Here is a 20,938-nt window from a genome sequence, read left to right as displayed (position 1 = left end):
TTCAAAATTAACCAGAGGAATTTCTGAGTCTATTGGATTATTAGGTGTTAATTGATGAATGGTCCTGAATGAATAAAAATAGAACGTATTATAAGGATGGAATTCAAAAGGAAAGAAAGAGAGAATTGGATTTAAAATGTGCTATCAATTCGTTAATATTTATGCCATAAGAAAAGGTCCATTTACAGTATTACACTTGTCACCATGGACAAAATGATCAAGTGTAGATAACCAAAGGTTCTTTACTCGAAATTGAGTACAGGGATGTCCTCTGTTGTCCAGTTGTCCAGCTCTTGCCCCTCAGCTATTGGCGAAACCAGAGCCTCATACAAGGAATCCAGTTGGATGACATCAATGGATGGTTCATCGGGTGATTCTTCTGCATTTGCCGGATTTTCAATGACCGGTTTAGTGAAGATCTCCGTAATTCTCGGGACTACCTTCCCTTTTCCCATCTTCTGGTCAAACCTCTGATCCTGAAGTCTGTTTCTCATCCAGAATCGCCCATCCATGAAAACATCTTCCTCATAACCCAAACCGCAGCGGCCTATCTTCTGAATAGCCGGTATAGGTTCAACGATTCCTTGCAATGCGGTGCCCAAGCCTTTGCCCTCTTGATACCCATTCCTTGACATTACCTTGGCCACCATAGCCATAGCCCCCTCATTTCCGGTGTCTTGCAATTCAAGAGCCTGGAAAGAACTTTCCAACGACTCCTCAACAGCTTCCATGTAAGGAAGTGATTGTGGCTTGGTGACTAATATGGCTTCTTCTCCTCTCACCGTGATGATTTTGCCATCCATGATGTACTTTATCTTTTGGTGCAGAGTTGAGGGAACGGCGTTTGCAGAATGGATCCAAGGCCTCCCTAGCAACATAGTATAGGCCGGCTCAATATTCATCACTTGGAATGTGACGTTGAAGGTGCATGCGCCAATTTGGAGTGGTAAATCAATATCTCCCAACACTTCTCTTCTGGTACCGTCAAAGGCTCTTACCACCATAGCACTTTGACGTATATCTGATTGGTCAACTGGCAACCTAGCCAAGGTAGCACTAGGGAGTACATTGAGAGCTGATCCGTTATCAATAAGTACCTTGGCTACTATACAACCCTTACATTTCACTATCACATGCAGAGCTTTAGTGTGCCTTAAACCCGCAGCGTCTATCTCGTCCTCCGAGAAAGTAACAAAACTGGATGCCTGGATTTGTCCCACTATCTTCTCAAACTGCCCCGGAGTGATGTCGGGGTTTACAAAGGCCTGATCCAGGATTCTCTGCAAGGCTTGTCGGTGCACTTCTGAGCTCAGGATCAGCGATAACAGTGAAATTCGGGCAGGTGTCTTTCTCAACTGTTCCACCACATCATACTCACTTTGTTTCATTATTTGGAGCAACAGCTCCTCCTCTTCTTTAGATCTGGCAGGCTCTACTTCCTCTTTCTTCTCGACCTCCTCTTCAGTATTCTTCAGTGACTCTCCCATCTTTACTTTCCCTTTTCTCTTTTCTTTTTCTTCGTTCCCGTAACACCTCCCACTTCGAGTTATGAACTCGACCTCTTGCTCAAGGGAGGAGGGTTTTGTGGCAGCGACGGGTTGGGGATCAACTTGGGGAGTAGTACTGGTGGCAGGTCCGGCATAAGTCATTTTAAAATGTTCATGAGGAGTGAAACATGGTTTTGGTGGTGCCGGAGGTGAGGCGAGATTAGGAGCTGATGTACTGCTTGACGCTTCTCGAGTGAAAACTTGGAAATTATAGTTCCAAGGGACAGCATGAGTATTTGTGATAGGGAGCTGAGGCGGAGTCCGGATAACTGTTACTGGCGGTGAGGCTACTGGAGGTGAGAAGGTGATTCTGGGTTTGGAGGTAGAAGCATCTTGGCTGAATCTAGTTGTGTTCACTCCCCCTTCCGTCCTCGACCTTGTCCGACATCTCAGAACTTTGAGGGATAACAAGTTCTGAACTTCTTGCTTGAATCCCTTACAGTCCCGCAGCTCATGATCAGCTGCCCCTCCATGGTAAGGACACCCCGTACTTTCTTCCGATCCTGTTACCTGAGGGCAAAGGTAGCCTTCCCTCATTGCCACAGCAAAAATTTCCTCAAAGTGAGGAACCAGCTTGCCTACTTCCGGTGTTGGTCTTTCTCCATCAGACTCTATCATATTTACACCATTGCCCGCATTATGGTTGGGCAATGGGTTTGAGGTAACATTGGGGATGGAACCATTTCCTTCAATTTTCAGCCACCCGTTCCGGATTAAGGCGTGCACTCTTCCCCTGAGTGCTCCGCAGTTGTCAGTTGAGTGCCCTTGTGCCCCTCCATGATACTCACAACGGGCAGTGGCATCATACCACCTGGGGTATGGAGGCTGGATAGGGTCCAGGGGAACCGATACAATCTGGTTTATACTGACAAGGCATCGATATATTTCACTAAGCGGGAGGGGAAAAGGTGGATCAGGGTTTCTTGGGGGTCTCGGATTGTTTTGTGGTGGTCTCGGTTGGGCAGAAGGAGGAAGTGGTCTAGGTTGGTAATTTGTAGGTGGGGGATACTGTGGGTGCGGGTATGGATAATTCGAGAGAGGAGGCGGAATGTTTGCGATGGTTTAGCCATGAGGGGAAGGATATGGCCGGTAGTTATTTTGGGGTAGTGGGGAGTAGTTATTCTGCCAGGTGATGGAATGCACATCACCCTCCTTCTTTTTGCCAAAGCTGGCAGTTTTCTTTGCAGGATTTTCAGCCAACTCCTGCAGCCGTCCCAACCTTAAATTAGCTTCAATTCTCTCACCAGCCTGGATGATGTCCGAGAAGCTGTTGGAAGTGTTTTCAATCATTAAGTTGAAGTAAGGAGCTTTCAAAGTCTCGATGAACAGAGAGCATAGCTCATTATCGGTCACCGGGGGGTGTACTTCCGCCGCCTTTTCTCTCCATCTCTGGGCATACTCCTTAAAGCTTTCCCTGTCTTTCTGCACCAGGTTCTGGAGGTCCCTCCTTGTGGGGGCCACATCGCAATTAAACTTATACTGCTTGAGGAAAGCATCTGCCAAATCTTTCCAGGAGCGTAGTTTGCTCCTGTCTAACTGAATGCACCACCTTAGGGCTGCCCCAGAGAGGCTCTCATGAAAGAAGTGGACTAACAGCCTGTCATCATCTGTCAGAGCGGACATCTTGGCGATATAGGTGGCCAAGTGAATGCGAGGGTCCGAATTCCCAGTATACTTGTCGAAATCAGGGACCTTGAACTTGGGCGGTACCACCACATCAGGAACCAATCTGAGCGATGCCACATCGACTGAACCATACATATTCAGTCCTTCGATTGCTCTCAATCTCTCTTCTAGAGCAGATAGTTTCTCGCTTTCTTTCGTCTTATTTTCTCCTCCCACTGCATGAAATGCTCCCCCAGCTGGGAGATGAGGGGTGGAGTGGACTGGAGGGATTAAAATTGAAGGGTATGGGTCGGTGTTTGGAATGGTTGGGTAATGAGAGTAAGGTAGGTCATTATTTGTGGTAACCAGATTGACAGTGATTGTCGGGTCCGGGATGGGAGACTGAAAGGTAAAAGAAGTTGAAGCTTGGTGCGGATCATTTGTTGTAAGAGGCGGAGGAGGTAGCGGCAAGTTTGGTTCTGAAGCAGATTTGTTTTGGGACATCTCCCTCATTAGTCTCATAAGTTCGGAGAGCTGATCTTTCAGCTCAGATACTTGCCCTTGTAAGTTCTGTACTTGTTCCTGGTCTTCCATTATCTTCTTAGTTCGGGATCTTGTTAAGTACACTCGCTTGGGTTGAACCGTGTGTTTGGTCAGACTTGCCTTGTTTGAAGCAATGTTGATTTCCTGTAAGGAGTAAAAAAAATTTTTAATGAGTTTTGAATTTTGTAAAGAAACTAAAAGTCCTGGTCTGGACGAAGGATACAGTGGCATTTGGGAGCCAGATTGAAATCTGCAAAAGGATAATTGCATCAACTTTATCATGGCATCGTCCGATAGTCTGACTGTGAATGACTGGATTGAATGCGCATTTATGATACCTGTCCATATAGCGCATTCAATTTTTCACATAATCCTAGCGAGGGAGTTCCTACGGGAGTCATATTATTCATTCACAAATTTGCTAAACAATGGTCCAAAAATCATTTCATTAACTGAATAATTTATACACCGTATTCTTTACATCGGCCTAGGCTCCGGGAGGTTCTTTATAATGAGATGACATTTTCTGAGATACTCATATAACCTTTCTTCTTGCTTGGCAGGGTCGAATGCTTTCAAAGCGTATTCGGATTCAGGTAATAGTTCTTGTTTTCCTTGTGCTATCGTCCTCTCCAGCTGGTCAACATTCTCTTTCAGTTCTTGATAGAGAGCAGCTTGTCTTTTTTCTCTTTCCTTTCCTTAGCACACTCTTTCAAGATATCGTTGACGAGTAGTGCCTGTTCTTTCAATTCAAGCTTCTTCTTTTTGTTTTTTTGTTTATACTCTTCAACGAGTATTTCTTGGTATTTCATTTTTTCCTGAAGCTTACTATTCTGTACTTCTACTTCTTTTACCACAGCTTGGAGAGAGTCTTTTTCCTTTTCCCACCGTACCTCTTGCTCTTCGAATCCCATCCTTTCGGCCCTTGCCTCTTCCTTGAGCCTTCTCGCCTTTCTTTTAAGTTTCTGTTGTTGGTCCTCCAACTATTTTATTTGTTCCTGCAGTTGTAAGTTTTCGGTATTTGCCTTTTGTAGTGAGTCAACCAAACGATTATCAGCTCCTTCTAATAGGACGTTTCGGCGAGGGTTGCTATCTTCGAATTCTGTAGTTGAGTGTTCTCGGTCCCTATCCGCTCTCCATTTAAGATAATCGCCCGAGGCACTTGGGCCTTTAGGCGATCTCTCCATCAGAGTGATGTTTTCCCAAGACTTGCGAGCCACTTTCAACCCTTCCTCTTCCTTGAGCTCATGGTAGAAATGACCTTGGTGGTATTCTTCAATGTTGATCCTGGACTGTGTTGAGCCGAACTGCCTCATTACCAATGCCGGAGTGTAACTTGTGTATCCGGTTACTCCGATTAGGGATACCGACTGATTACCTCCCGTGCCGATCAAAACGGATTGGCCTGACGTCCACAGCTTCCTCTAACAGTAATCATGGCTATTGAAACTCAAAATCCGTTCTCACCACTGCTGTTCATTCTTCGGACTGATTACTAACCGGGTCATCCTCTCGATGGGAGGCTGGTCGAGATACCAAGTCAATCCCTTTGTTTCCACAGGACACATGTGACTGATAATCCAGAGGTATAACATTTGAGAATAATACTTAATGGCCCCTTTGCCTTGTTGTCTGCAATAGGTAAGGGTTAATAAGGTCTCCGCAAGAATTGTCGGTATCGGATTGACCTCCTACCTTTCTACTGCCCATAATACTTCCACCGTGCTACAGGTTATGATTCCCAATGGTCCCGGGAACAAAATCAGACCATAAATTCCTAAGGCGAGTGCCACTGAAGCTCGATCCCACTGTTTCTCTTGGAGGTATTGATCTAACCACTTCTTGAGATGTGTCCAATACCAACCATGCGTGTTTCCTTTGACAATTTCTTTTAACTTTACTTCTTCTGGGGAAATACCCAATATATGTGCCAATCGTTTCCAGGTCTGCCTATGCTCGAGGTGTAGGTAGATCCGATTCTGCAATGAGTAAGGAATCCCTAGTAATGCCTGATATTCTTCCATAGTGGGAACCGTATCAATATCATTGAAAGAGAATACCCCGTACTTAGGATTCCAAACCGACAGCATGGCCTTTAATGCCGGGATTTGGACCTTAACTCGCATTAAGGTTGCAATCCTCCTGTACTTCTCTTCAAATCGTGCCTTGACCTGATCGGGAAGTGACCTCCATCCATTAGACAGACCCTCGAGGCCGTTCATTCTGACCTCAATTTTATTCAGATCCAATGAAGGTAGTAAGCTAGCGTGTGCCTTAGAAACATCATTTTGCGAGAATATAGGACTATGAGCCGACTTGGACCAAAGTTTAGCATTCTGAACCTTTTCTGCCAACTGACTCGAGGATGCCATGATAAAAATGATGCCTATCCTTTTCACAGACTCTTGGTTTGATGATGCCTGCAGAAAAACTCGTTAGCAAGATAAATTTGGGTAATTTTGAATCATATTGTTAACAGGGTGACACATACACATTTATCAAAGTAGGAAAATGTGTAGGTGTTTCAGTAGAATTCAAGATTACCCTCACAAAAACGAAAAAAAGGGAATTAAAGCAGAACAGGGTAAGAGTAAGTACGCCCCTTTTTGTCCTATAATAGGGAGACTCCTGATACCGGATGAGCGCTACCTATTTGGATAGTTCTATCTTATAAGGTAGCTTACTACGGCTTTCAGCTATCGTGATAGTTTAGCTCAGGATCTAATTTTCTAAAAGCCACAGGTTCCCAAATTGACCCTCATCAGCAGTGAGCTCCATTCTGTAACCATGATATTATCGGGAAAATTCCACGGGTATCACAGTGAATAGAACGAGTTTCAATTTGAGCAGAAGCCTTCACGGATACTAACGGGGTAGAACCCACGGGTACCGCTACATGACCCCCTCCTACTTTCCTAAAAGGGTAAGAAAGCCCGGGTATAGGGCCGAAGTGTGTGAGGACATCGTGTGAGTGTTCAGTGTGTGAAGGGACACATTTACCTCTTCCCAATATAGGGGAATTTTCTTTCTTTTTCTTTTTTCTTCCTTTCCTTTTTTTTCAAACAATAAGCGCTGTAAGGAATAAAACAAGCAAAACAAGTAAAACAGTTAGCAAGAATAACAATAATTAACGTATAAAATATCGCCGAATGAGCCCACCTAACTATAATTTGATCGGAAAAAATTAAATCTACTTTTGGACCTCTAGACCGGGGTTAAGTCAAAAGCTCCCCAGTGGAGTCGCCAAGCTGTCGCAAGGGATTTTGCGATCGCCTGAACGAACCCTCACCGAAGTGGGAAAGAGTGAGGAGTCGCCACCTTAGTTTTGAGGGAAACTAAAGAAAACCATTTGAGAAGATAAATTGAAATGAAACCACTTCAAGACAGAGATTCTAGGTTTGGGGTCCGTAAACAGGTGGGGAAGGTGTTAGGTACCCCACCTCGTCCCTTAATAAGGGTAAGTAGACTTAATTTCACGTTCTTTATAAATTAGTTTGGAGGGCTTGAATGGAAATGTTAATCCTTTTAATGAAAGGAAGGTTTGATTTTTCACTAAATTCGGATTACCCAGATACATAAGTAAATGAGACAACCTTAGTGAGTTACTGTTGTATGCTAATCTTGTTTGAAAGGGCTATTTGGTTAACATTCAATTTGAGAACCGGATAAGAACTCTCCTCCAATCTCTTTTTAATTAAAATCTTGGGTTGAGAATCGGATAAGAACTCTCCTCTGATCTCTTTTAATATTTATTGAAATTTAGCTTGAGGATCGGATAAGAACTCTCCTCCGATCTCCTTTTAAATACTTATTAAAATTTTTAGTTTGAGAACCGGATAAGAACTCTCCTCCGGTCTCTTTTATTTTAATGGGACTTTGATAAAGACTCTTCCGATCTCTTCGAAATTTGATCACAGCTATATATCGTAAGAGTCAAAGTTTAAGAGTTCTAGTATTCAAAGATGCCAAGGGTCGTAATAAGACTTCTTTTAACTAACTGATACTATGACTAAATTCGGAACGCCGGACTGACTTTCACCGACCTCCCTTATGGTTGCCTTGCCAGTATCTTATTTGTTCCATTTTACTCATCTGAGATTTGATTTTTTATTTCGTCTTATGGCATTATGCCGAATCGCCTTCTTCGTCAGCCTAGTGATTCAATTTGGCTATTTCCCTGACGTGTTTTTAGACCTTCCTTTTTTTTAAAGAGACCCTTAAAATATCATTACCTATGTTTTATTCAACCACTTATACATTACTCGGTACTAGATGACTTGCATTCAAAGATAATAAAGATCAACAAAAATGTGGTTTAGCCAACGCGGAAACAAACTAAAGTACAACCTATCTTTGCATTTTTCAAGCGTGATACGATACTAGAGAAAGTAACATGCATAAAAAGAGTGAAGGAAATACGTAAAACAAGAACTAAACTTAATAAAATGACAATATGAACACTGACCTGTAAGGAGTCCAATCTAGTGAGCTAACTACAGAATCACAGAACGTAATATAATCACAAGTTGATAGCCAGGAGACTAAGGTTCGCCTTGGAACAAAGAATACTTCACTAAATGCAATCGAGTCAGAACTATACCCGAGTTTAAATGAGATTGAGCATGGACGACGGAAATGAAAATAGAGATAACCAGGAATTGAGAAATGTGAACGCTACGGGATAATGAACGAGCTGAAAATGAAGAGTTTCAGTGTTCAAAATCTTTTAAGAAAACACTTCAGGAAACTGGTTCCAAAAAGTCCTTCTTATGAAGGCAGAATAACGATCTGAATTAAATTTCAGAGTTCTTCCACTATAGTAACAACCTTTTTTTTTTCGTCCGTCCTTGAACAGTTTTTCATTCAGGTATTTATAGGAACCGGGTGCTCTCCATGAAGGGTCAAGATCTATTTGAGGGAGATGGAGGGTCAGGATTTCGAAGGACATGATCGGATGCTTGAGAATTAAAGAGAATCGAAATGAAAGGCTGAGATCATTCTCAGGATACTTGTCCTTTTCTCCTTCTAATCTGACGGTCCGAAGCCTTGTTGACCTGGACGATCCAAGGGCTGGGAATAAAAGGCGCCGGTCTTATCGTCTTCTCCTTTGATCTAAAGGCTCTGGACTCGTCCTTGCAAGTGAGACCAACGGTGGAGATTGGGATGTACAGGGCTGTCATGACATACTCTGGCACCTGTCAGCATTGTGGGCGATTCTCAGGCGTGCGGTAGAGATTTCGTCTGCAATGCTTTAACTTCCTTGGTCCTGATTCTGACGACGGTTATTGGGATTTGTCTTATTCCCTTTACCTTCCGATCTCCCCTCTTCCTGATCTTCTTGACACGCGCCCCTTTCGATCTTTCATACCGGTCTCCCCTCTTCCGATCTCTATCATTCTGATCCTTTCCTTAGTCAGGCCCGGTCCGGTCAAAGCATTAATTTCCCCCGATTCTCGAAGCGTTTTCCCCTCGATTCTCGCAGTGCCCGCTTCGTTTTTTTGCTTGGCAATAAATGCCTGATTTTCCCCTATATATACCCGTGACAGAAGAAGCTTTCCTCATTCGATTTTCCTCTTTCCCTTCTCCCTTTCCTGTTTTAGCTGCTCCGGCGATAGTTCCGGCTACAACTGTGACTTTTGATCCCTTTCCGATGGACTCCCTTATTCCCCGACTAAAAATTTACGATCCCGGTGACCGAATGGTCGTGATAACCTTATCTGATGATGGTGAGAGAATTGCTAAAGTTTCGCCGACCCTTGGCGGTTGCTCTTCCAAATTTATTCGGCTTTTCATCACATTGAGTGTTCCGACAGCGGCTTTTCTCCACATTAGGTGTTCCGACAGCGATTCGGTCCGGGTCGGTGACACTCCTTTGGATCAGTCACAATGTTGGCTGTGACATAGACCCCCTTTAGATAGGATGTTCTGCCGATCTTTAGAGGTCGACCCTTTGATGTAATCAGATTTTTAATGTAAACCGATCTTTGGGATCGCCCAAATGATGTAATCTGATCTTTTGGAAATAAAAATCTTATTTTGTCAATTATCATTTTATTGATTATTTTCCGATCTTTAATGTGTTCGTCCGATCTGGTTCCTAACTGAACGACTCTTAACTGATCCTTTATTCAAAATATTCATCTTAATATGCCGATCTCTAGTTAACCGATCTCTTTATGTAATTTGGAATGTTCGAGAGACGTGTCAGAACAGCTGGCGAATCCCGCTAACCGATGCATTGCCTGGGACATCGTGAGCATTAAATGCTCGGACGAGTATAAATAGGGGTGGGGGTTAGCCAGTTTCTCACTTATGCCATTTTCTGTCTCTCGCAAGCAATTCCAAAAATCTCCCGATTTTCAAGCTCTTCCGACTCCGATCAAGCTCCGGTAAGGGTTTTAATCCTTCTTTTAGCTTTAAGTTCTTTGTTTCCTTTGAAAATGAGCGGCGCCGAAGGTCAGAGAGTGGCAAGCCCACCTTCCGTCCATGTTTCATGGTCGTCCTACGAAGCGGAGGTGGTCGGACCAAGCACGCAACCTGAACCTCCTAGGGCCTCTGTTTCAGTTCGGGGGCAAGCAGAACCTTCAAGGCAAGTACATTCTTCAGGGAGGGAAAGTCTTCCTATAGACGAGCTACCGTTGATCCTTCAAGAAACTGACCTACAATTGTTTAGCCAAGAATACAACATTCGGCCTGATTCGTACGAGCTGATTAAGTGCCATGGCGATCTTCGTGCCGATCACTTCTTCGAAGAGAATGATATGATCATGGTATATGAAGAACAATTAAAAGCCGGTCTGCGGTTCCCTCTAGACGATTTCTTCAAGGAGGTCTTAAAATTTCACCAAGTGTGCGTCGCCCAAGTTCACCCGAACTTGTGGCGGATCCTGGTGGCTTTCAGGGGGCTCTGCCGTGCCAAGGGACTCTATCCTACAGCCAAAGTATTTGCCGAACTACATAGACTAACCCGCCGAAAGGACGACGAGTACTGGTTCTTTCAGGCGAAGCCACATTGTGGGCTCTTCACCGATCTGCCCTCCTCACTGAAGAATTGGAAGAACCGCTTCTTTATTCTGAGGAGCAAAATTCCGAACGGCTTTGAGGGCTTCCCTCGAAGCTGGCTACATCTGGGCCCTTCGCGTCCAAAGCATCTCGCCCTGAATAGGGAAGAGGGAGCCGTGGTGATGGAATTGAAAGATCAATCGGCTAGGGAGAAGTTTTCTTGTTTGGATGCAGTGACAGCCGAACTGCATCATTGGACGATGCAGCTGATCACTGGCCAAGATCGCGAGCTTCCGCTCTCTGCCCTTGGCATCGGTATTTTCTAAATCTTAGATCTTGGGACCTTAGCGATCTCACTGACCTCTCTTTTGTGCAGGTATGGCAAGAGACGAAGCCTCCAAGGAGAAACGGAAGCGAAAGAGGGAGATCTCCCGAAAAAGTACGGGAGATGAAGCAAGCCGAGGAAATGCAGACACCCAGGCATGAGCCCGGGGAAATACAAGAAGGCCCACCTCAACCTTCGGGACCGCCGATCGTAGAAGCTGTCCGATCTCCTCCTCGCCGATAAGAGCCGCCTCCACCACCTCCAGTTGCTCCAAGCACAGAAGGGGGTCCTTCTCAATCTTCTGTGAGGCCCCTTTCTCGCGGCGCTCAAGTGTTGGTCACTTCACTGGAGAAGAGCCAGACGATTCGAGAAAATCCAGACTTCGCCAAGGTCTTGGGGTCATCCATCTGCCTTCGGGAAGACCGGGATAGGCTGTCTCCGGATACTCTTGATGACATCTTGACCAGATCCATGAGCCTGAACGTGGAGTGCTTGGTGAATCAGCACATAGTTCGGGAAAAGGCTTACCGCCTGGGTAAGGAGGTCGAGAAGAAGAGTCAGGAAGTGGCTTCCCTTCGATCCCAACTTTTATCCGCTCAGAACTATATATCCGACATCGAGGGGCAGATGAAACTTTATGAGGATAAGCTAGCCGAGCAGACTCATGTTCTGGCTAAGCGAACTCGTATTCTAGAAGAAATTCAGGTGCTTCGGGCTGATGAAGCTGCTCAGCTCGCTCACCTTGCTGAGGAGCTCAAAGCGAAAGAGGAAGAGATGGTGACTGGAGTGGCCGGCGCTTATGTGAATGCCCACAGAGATCTCCTGGCGGAGCTTAAGAAGCGTTACCCTGAGGAAGACTTCTCCTGGATGGCCAACCTGGCTCCCGAGGATGAAGATGAGGAGAGTGAGGAGGAGGCTAAGGGTGAGAGGGGAAACGGACAAAATATAGATCAGGCAGGGGGTGAGAGGGGGAACGAACAAAATGTAGATCAGGCAGGGGGTGATCCTCCAGCTGAATAACTTGTAAAAGTTTTTTTGAAATGAAATGAAATGGAATGCCTCTTTTGTTCGATGAATGGTTGTGATCGGAACACTTGATTGTCTGAGTATGTTGAAATAACTGAAAGTGATTATTAAACCCAAGTGTGAGAGATCGAAAAACACAATGAGCATGAGATCGGTAGAGAACCAACACTAAACGGGACTTAATTAAAATTGAAAATTTGGCTTGAACATTTAAGATCGGGGCATCATTAAACCGAAACGGAACCTTTGATTGTTCTTAAACTTTTGAAAGGGAGATCGGCAATAAACTGGTAACAAAGATTTAGTGTCAGTTCAATTTCATTTGTCAAAAAAAGATCAGGAACATACTTGACTGGTCAAGAGATTGGACAATGGGTTCGAGAGATCGGTGAGTGATTTAATAGACCGGTAAGGCTTCATTGGATACGAGGGCTTAGCATTGATTCAACTCTCTCTGTGAAGAGAGGTCGTAAATGTGGTTAAATGGCAAAGAGAGATCGGAAATATAATTGGCTGGCAAAGGGAGACTTAGTGCTGGGGATCGATTTCAAAGTTTATGGATTCTGTGGATCGGCCAAAATATGGTGTCGACAATAACCATCACATAGATAATTTTACAACTCTAGAGTTTAAGTTATTAAAACGCAAATAAACTTTACAACTATTGATTCATGTGGAGTTCTAGATTTAATTAAAAAAACAAAAATAGCAAAACAAAATATTTTTTTATTTAAATCTGCGAGGAAAAAGAGCAGGTTAATAAAAAAATAGGCCACCTGTCACCTGAGAAAAAAATAGTTAAACAGGGTTGAGCGTTCGATTTGGAGAGTAAGATATTGATTTTAAATATAATTTCTATAACTAATTAAACCTAATGAGTTCCTATGTATGAAATGCAACACATCATATAGTTCAAACAATTCAACCATTATTCGCACAAAAGATAATTTAGAGCACACACGGACTCATGCATCACATCAATACATATATAGGAGCTGATTCCTTATATAGTTCTTTTAATCCAATACTTGCCAGTGAGGTCAACTTAAGTTGGACTCTCGCTTAATAATCTATATGCTGGGGCTAATAAGATCAACTCAAAGCCATGCTCACCCCAACTTATTCATAAATAAGGATCGAACCCCAGCAAGTTAAGCTCTAGCCGCGATTACCTGATGAGGATCATCATGGAGCACCACCACCCTTCAAAGGGGCAATCACTAGGTCAAGAGCCAAGCAACTTCAAAGCATGCTCATAGACCATAAAAGAGCTTTCAGCTTAAGAGGGGAGGTGCATAAGGAAGACCTAGCTTACTTGCTCCAAGATTCTAAGTGGATCACTATGTGCCAAGTTAGAGCTTCCATTGCTACGTCAACAGCCACTTTGGACATGCCTCATACCACCTTGAAGCCCATGTGGTATCCACCTTGATGTTTGTAGGGTTCACGCCACATGGAGAGAGTTTATTTGTTCATTTGAATTAAAGAGAGCTACTTTTTTACCAAGGTCGCAATATTCTGCCACAAAGGGAGAAAAGCTGCTTGGTCTGCTGCCACCTTTTATCTTTATAATTAATACACTTACTATTCTTGTTAGAATTGCCAACAAGGCACAATTATTTGTAACCCTTGTCTTAACATTTTCAGCTTATGTTTTTTTTTTTAACCCTAGGTATATAAGGAAGAGAATATCATCTTCTTCCTTCAGTTTTTATTTTGGTTGACCAAAAAAGCCTCCATAGGAAAGAGTTTTTTATTTTTTCTCTTACTAGTTTCTGGAAGAACTAGAACTTAGGTAATCTGATCACTTGCCTATTTTATTTAATGATGAATATAATCTCCCACAAGTTGGGTTATTGTGTTGACACTTGATCTATTTCTCTTTGAATATATATTATGGTACTTCTTTTTCCACAGAGATTGCAACTTATTTTTTTCATAGAAATGCTTGATTGATGTTGTGATCCTTAGCTATCATTAGAGGTTTGCATTCATGAGTGTGTCTACATGGGTGCCTACCATATTCGTATCAGAGCATTAGGGCATCAAATCAAGTAAGTATCCTTCATTCTTTATCTTCCTTAAGTTGATTTTTCTATTTGGTTTAAGCTTATAAGGCATTCAGCCAAAGAAGATATTTCTAGGGATTTTGTTTTTCTTCATCTTTCATGCTTGTTCTTGTGGCTAAAACCCATCTTATCATCCTTAGAGTATTTGATTTTCATTTCTGTCTCTAAATACTTACTAGCCGAAATCTTCATTTAGGATTTTAGAGAAATTTCTTTAAATTTGTCTTTGATTTTAGTTTTATCTTAGGGTTTAATCTATATTCAAGCTTATACCATCTTTGTGCTAGCTAATTTTTTTGAACTCTCGCATAATATCAAGCATGTTGAGCCCACTGCACTAATTATGATTTATGAGAGATTGATGAATTGATGATTAAAATTGAGAATTGACATGATTAGTGACTGTAAGAAATGCAATTTTGATGATATAGCTACTGCACTATTGGAGTTTGTGGCATTTGTGCTGGAATTGTAAATTGTTACCATTATTGAATTGGGAAAAATTATTGAAACATCGGGTTAAAGTTTGAATTTTATTTTGAAATTTTACCAGCATCATTTGGGAATGATTATTGTGCTTCATACCAAATTTAGGGAGAAAATACCATTGTTTGCCTATTGAACTAAATTTTGTGTAGAAACTAGACTATTTTTTAGTTCACCCATCAAACCAACCCAGAACTTGACCAAATTTTACCAAACTTCTACCATCATATTGAGGATAATATCTGAAAATTTTCAGCTTAAAATTTTAAAATTTCTTCATTTGCATGTTGAACCAAAACTGAAATCAATTTGTGCTATATCTGTGGTTCTAGTGCAATTGTTGGTATTTGGCTGTGAAAATTGGTTTTGTTGCCTCATATTATCTTCTTAAGTTGTCATAACCTCATTTTTAAAATTTCATTCCATTTTCATTTCATTTGCCTCTACTTTGGTGCTTCCATTTTCTTGCTTCTAGAGTCACATTTTTACTTATTGCTATTTTTGTATCTTCCTTGTCATTCTTGATCATTTTGATTAAAATTTGTAAGTATTTGAATTGCCATTGGTATTTTAGTTCCAAAGGAACCAAGCAAAAAGAAGTGAGTGGTAAAAGGCTTGAGAGTGTGAGTGCATGAGAGGGTAAAAACTATCTATTTATGTGAAACACCTTGAGAGGGTTAGCCATTTCTTACTAACTTGTTTTCTTACAGCTCAAAATCATGTCAAATGAAACTAGTAGTAGTGGGGTGATAAGTGTATAATTTATTAATTTTACTCTCATCACATTTAGTGTTTTTAGAATATTTTTATGCCTAATTCAGTTGATTAAAGTATAATTATCATTTAGGCATATTTTTAGAGAGTTATTGGAATAATTGTGTTAAATGGAGAAATTTTTAGCATGTGCATTAATTTGACCTTTGCTGTATTTTTCTGGTGTTTCTAAAGTTGTGAGTCTCCAAATTGAGTGCTGTTTAATTCATTGAAAAGCTAAGTTAGAGCACTACAAATGCCAAAGAGGGACAAAAGCCCAAATCAATCTCCAAGGTTGACAAAATAAACTATGGATCTATTGCAAAAGCCTATACTTGATTTGTCACGACCAGTCTTGGGATTCATTTTATATCTGGAGCTCTGGAGGTCCAAATGAAGGAAACCCGGGCCTAATTGAACCTTAAGAGCCACCTTTACAATTGTTATGAAGGGCTGGAAGCGAGATAAGGCCATTTTAATTGTCAAAAATGGCAATGAAGTCAAAATTATGGGATGGACCATCTGTCAAAACCAGTTTTGGTTTTTAGCCCATAACTTGGGATGTAGACCTCAGATTTGGGCAAATGAGTACCCGTTAGAAAGCTAAGAAATAGGGCTACAACTTTCCTGAAGAAGGCAGAGACAGATTCAAAAGGAAAATGGCTAAAAAACTATCGTGATTGCAGAGCAGAAAATCTGTCTTTTGAATTTAAAAACTTTTCCAAGTTTAGTCCTTATTTTTGGATTAGGTTTTCAAGTATAAAGACCATCATTGGGCAGCAGCCGAAAGAAACCATTCAGACCTTCGAACACCATAGAAGACCTTCATTCTCCATTCTCTTTTTAGATTTTTTTTTCTTTATTTTTCTTTAATTTTCTGTAAGCCATGAACATGAGAGTGGCTAAGTTCTAAATTCAGTTCAAGAGATTCTAGTTCTATTGCATAATTTGTGAGACCAGGTTCTTAATTTAAATTATATCTTTTTGAATATCTATTTGTTTCCCGATTTCATTGTTTTTTATCTATTGAATGATTTGCTAAAAAGGCCTATTAGTTAATCGTTTGATGTGATCAATTGCTAATTCATCTTCATAATCTGTAATTGTTGTGTAAGATTAAATATGAGTGGCAATTAGGTTTTATTGATTATGATCCAAGTTTTCAATGATAACCTAAGGAAACAATATGGTGAATTAAATGATTTATGCTTTATAAATCACTGTTCAGCTTAACTACTTCATGTTCTTAAAACAGTTATTAATTTGATGAGGATTGCTTAATACCAATTTAGTTAATAATTAGAGTCAACAAGAGTGCTAGGCTCGAATTGATGAGTATAGGGGAGTAAGAGGTTTTACCTCGCTATTTGGTAAATCTACGTTAAGTATTCAATAAGAGATAATTATATTTCTTTTGTCTATGATCGAGTCATGCATAGGAATATGAATTACCTTGGACTGAAGTTTGTTTAAATTGAGAGTTTTATTCCTAAATTTAGTTCTTTAATTTCTTCTAATTTAGTGTTATAACCCAACCCCCACACCTTTTCTTTTCCTGTTAAACAAGTGCACGAAATTTAGTAACACAGTCTCTACGGTTTGACCTAGATTACCACTTACTGCAGAAAATATTTCATTACTGGTAATTTTAGTTAATTTAATTTTTGGTGGAATCGACAACCATCAAGAAATTTTAGCGTCGTTGCCGGGGATTGAAAGTTTATTGAAATTCGTGTTTTTAGTGTTAGGATATTTTGTTATTAACTTTTTTTGTGAAGTGTTGCTGTTTTTAGGTTTTCGGTAAAAATTACGGTGTTACTATTTATCGACAAATTTTTTATTGAATTAGGAGAGCGCTCCATACTTTTTTTTTTAAGGAAATGACATTTTGATCAAGACCAATAATAAAATTCATTGGCCCCACCTCTTGAGGCCAAATTCCATCGGTTTCTAGGGTTTTTAGGCATTTTTCTTTTTTTTACTTTGATTTTTTTTGTTTATGACAAGAATTTCTCAATTTGGTGACTTGCTTTTTGATCCAAAAGTAGAAAAAAACAGCTAAACAGTTGAAAAAATTGGCTAAGCAAGCTAGGCAGATTCCAAGTACATCTGAAGGAGTCCAATCTCCAAGGGAATTAAGTTTGGATTCGGATTCAGATTCAGATTTTGAAAACGAAACCATGGCTGCCAGGACTTCGAAAGAGTTGGCTGCTCTTGATCTAAACCAACAACCTTTGTGTATTCAATACCCTGCTTTAAATGTTGCTTTTGAGTTAAAATATGGACTAATCCATTTGTTGCCAAAGTTTCATGGTCTTTCAGGTGAGGATCCACATAAGCATTTAAAGGAATTTCATGTTGTGTGCTCCAGTATGAAACCTCAAGGAGTTTCAGAGGACTAGATTAAGCTTCGAGCTTTCCCTTTCTCCCTGGAAGGCACAGCTAAGGATTGGTTGTATTACCTTCCTTCTGGATCTGTAAATTCATGGAATGAGATGAAGCTGATGTTCTTGGAGAAGTATTTTCCTGCTTCCCGTGCTGCCAACATAAGAAAAGAAATTTGTGGCATCGACAGTACAATGGAGAGAGTTTGTATGAGTATTGGGAGAGATTTAAGAAGCTGTGTGCAAGTTGTCCCCATCATCAAATAAGTGAGCAACTTTTAATTCAGTATTTCTATGAGGGACTTCTACCAATGGACCACAGTGTGATAGATGCTGCTAGCGGAGGAGCTTTGGTTGACAAGACACCAGAAGAGGCAAGGAGGCTAATTGCTAACATGGCAGCAAACTCTCAACAGTTTGGAATGAGAATGGATCACACACCTAAGAAGGTTAATGAGGTAAGTACATCTAACCTTGAGAAACAAATTTCTAATTTAACTTCTTTGGTGAGGCAATTGGCTGTAGGGAACATGCAAACAGTTAAGATATGTGGAATTTGTTCGGGTTCGGGTTATGCTACTGACATGTGTCCTGCATTACAAGAGGACGAATCGATGCAACATGCTAATGCAGTAGGACATTATGGATAGCCACAATGCAGGTATGATCCCTTTTCTAATACTTATAATCCAGGATAGCAGATCATCCCAATCTGAGTTATGGGAATCAACCTGTACAAAACTGATACCAATAGCAAAGACCACAAGTGAATCAACCACCTCCACCTCCCTCAAATCAAGGTATGTCACTTAATAAAATTGTTAAGGCTTTGGCTAACAATACACAACAGTTTCAATAAGAGACCAGAAATAACATTCAAAACATAGAGAGGCAGATTGGTCAGTTAGCTTCTTCTGTGAGTAAGTTTGAAGCTCAAGGTTCTGGAACGCTTCCATCACAAACAGTCATGAATTCTAGAGAAAATACGAGTGTCATAGTGTTGCAGAGTGGGAAAGAAGTTGATAATCAGACTCCACATGAGTCAATGAAAAGGAAGAAGCAAGGAACAAAAGAGTCTGATGTTCCTAAAGTTGACGTAAATACTGAACCTAAACTGAATAAGGTTAATAATTATGTTCTTCCTCCATTTCCCTGTAGGTTGGCCAAGACTAAGAAAGAAGAATAAGAGAAAGAAATTTTGGAGACTTTCAGGAAGGTAGAGGTTAATATACCTTTACTTGATGCGATTAAACAAATCCCCAGGTATGCTAAATTCCTTAAGGAATTATGCACTACAAAGCGTAAGTTGAGGAATAATGAGAACATCAGTGTGGGAGAAAATGCGTTGGCATTAATTCAACAAAAATTACGCCCTAAGTGTAAGGATCCAGGTTCATTTTCTATTTCCTGCAAAATAGGTGATTCTAGATTTCAAGGTGTAATGGCAGATTTAGGAGCATCTATTAATGTCATGTCATTTTCAGTTTTTCAAACTTTAAATTTGGGTCCTTTGAAAGAAACCAGCATCATTATTCAGTTAGTTGATCGTTCTAATGCTTACCCATTGGGAGTAGTTGAGGATGTGTTGGTGCAGGTTGGAGAATTGATTTTTACTATAAATTTTTACATTTTGGATATGGAGGACAGTGTTCCCACATCAAAGTCAGCTTTGATTTTGTTTGGAAGACCTTTCCTAAAAACTGCTAAGACAAAAATTGATGTGCATGATGGTACCTTAACTATGGAGTTTGATGGAGAGACTGTCAAATTTAATATCTTTGATGCCATGAAGTATCCTGCTAATGACCATTTTGTCTTTTCTATTGATGTTGTTGATATATTTGTGCAGGATATTTTTGAGTTAAGCAGAGAGGATGAGTTAGAAAGAAAATTACAATGGCATGAATTAGAGGAAATTCGACTTAAGCCTTATGAGAACTTAGGATCTATAAAGAAAAGACCAAGGCATTCCATGACAAACTAAGGAAGCAATTTGTGGTTGGGCAAAAAGTTTTATTCTATAATTCTATATTGAAGCTGATGCTTGATAAGTTGCGTTCTCGTTGGATTGGACCCTTTGTTGTTACTAATGTGTTTCCTTATGGTGCAGTTGAAATTCAAAGTTTAGGAACTAACAAAGTGTTCAAGGTCAACGGTCATAGACTCAAGCCATTTTATGAGGGGTTTCAGGAGCATACAGTAGAGGAGCTTAAATTGAGTAACCCAATTTATGTGGATTAAGGAGCTTTGTCATGTCGAGCTAACGATGATAAACAAAAGCGCTTCTTGAGAGGCAACCCATAAGTGGCTTGTTAGCGATAATCATATTGTTTTTTCTTTCCTTTATCTTATTTTATTTTATTTTCTAGTATTTTTTCTTTTCTTTTACATTTGGGCTTTACATTGGGGACAATGTAAGTTTTAAGTGGGGGGGAGGAGAAATTTGTTGCTGCAATTTTTTTTAATCAAATAAAAAAAATAAAAAAAAAATCATTCTCGTAAGCTTGATTCATGATTCTGTATTAACTCTCGGAGAGAAGTGCTTTATTCTTGAAATGACTTTTCTATTTTAGATTGAATTTTTGAGATTTTAGGCAAGGTAATAGTAACTTTAATGATGGATTTTCCCTCTTCTCCATACCATAAAGCAATTTTTTTTTTTGCATACATCATTTAGGTTTGATTTAATGGTGAAATGATTAGTTATGTGTGCTTTAAATTAGTGTCATGCATATTTAAGAACTTTGTTTAATCTATCATGGCACTTTATAATATGTAGATGCATAAATTGGGGGAAATAAAAGCCTGAACTTGAAAACTGCTCCACTATTTTAGTTAAGCAAAGTAACCAAGGGTCTTCATGAACCCTATGTTGATTCTCAGGCCAAAAGCTAGCTAGGATATGAGCAAGGTGCTTTTCTGAAGGTGACGGTTAAAATAAAAAAAATATAAAAAAAAAAGAGTAACTATGATGAGAGAGAAGTACCAATTTCAAATTAAAAAAAAAAAAAACCCATTTCTATCTCCCCTAAGATTTGCAAAGAGCTATAATTATTGTGCCTTGATAAATTAGCCTTGTGTTTTAGTATGTATTGATTTAAAATTTTATGAAACTTTAATTATGTGAGCTTAATTGATTTCAACCCTTTTGTTTTGTGTTGGAGAATTGTTGATATATTGGTATGGTGTTGATGGAAT

General features: G+C 40.4%; 1 non-coding gene across 1 annotated transcript; it reads right to left on the bottom strand.

Moving 5' to 3' along the window:
• Positions 1 to 17,899: 17,899 nt before the first annotated feature.
• Positions 17,900 to 18,005, bottom strand: LOC131182682 (small nucleolar RNA R71). The gene has a single exon (XR_009150943.1). It is a non-coding gene; the product is annotated as a small nucleolar RNA R71 (small nucleolar RNA).
• Positions 18,006 to 20,938: the final 2,933 nt, after the last annotated feature.

This window comes from Hevea brasiliensis, chromosome 8 (genome assembly GCF_030052815.1).
Source record: "Hevea brasiliensis isolate MT/VB/25A 57/8 chromosome 8, ASM3005281v1, whole genome shotgun sequence".
NCBI classification, from domain to species: domain Eukaryota; kingdom Viridiplantae; phylum Streptophyta; class Magnoliopsida; order Malpighiales; family Euphorbiaceae; genus Hevea; species Hevea brasiliensis.
This window is presented reverse-complemented; position numbering and strand designations above follow the sequence as displayed.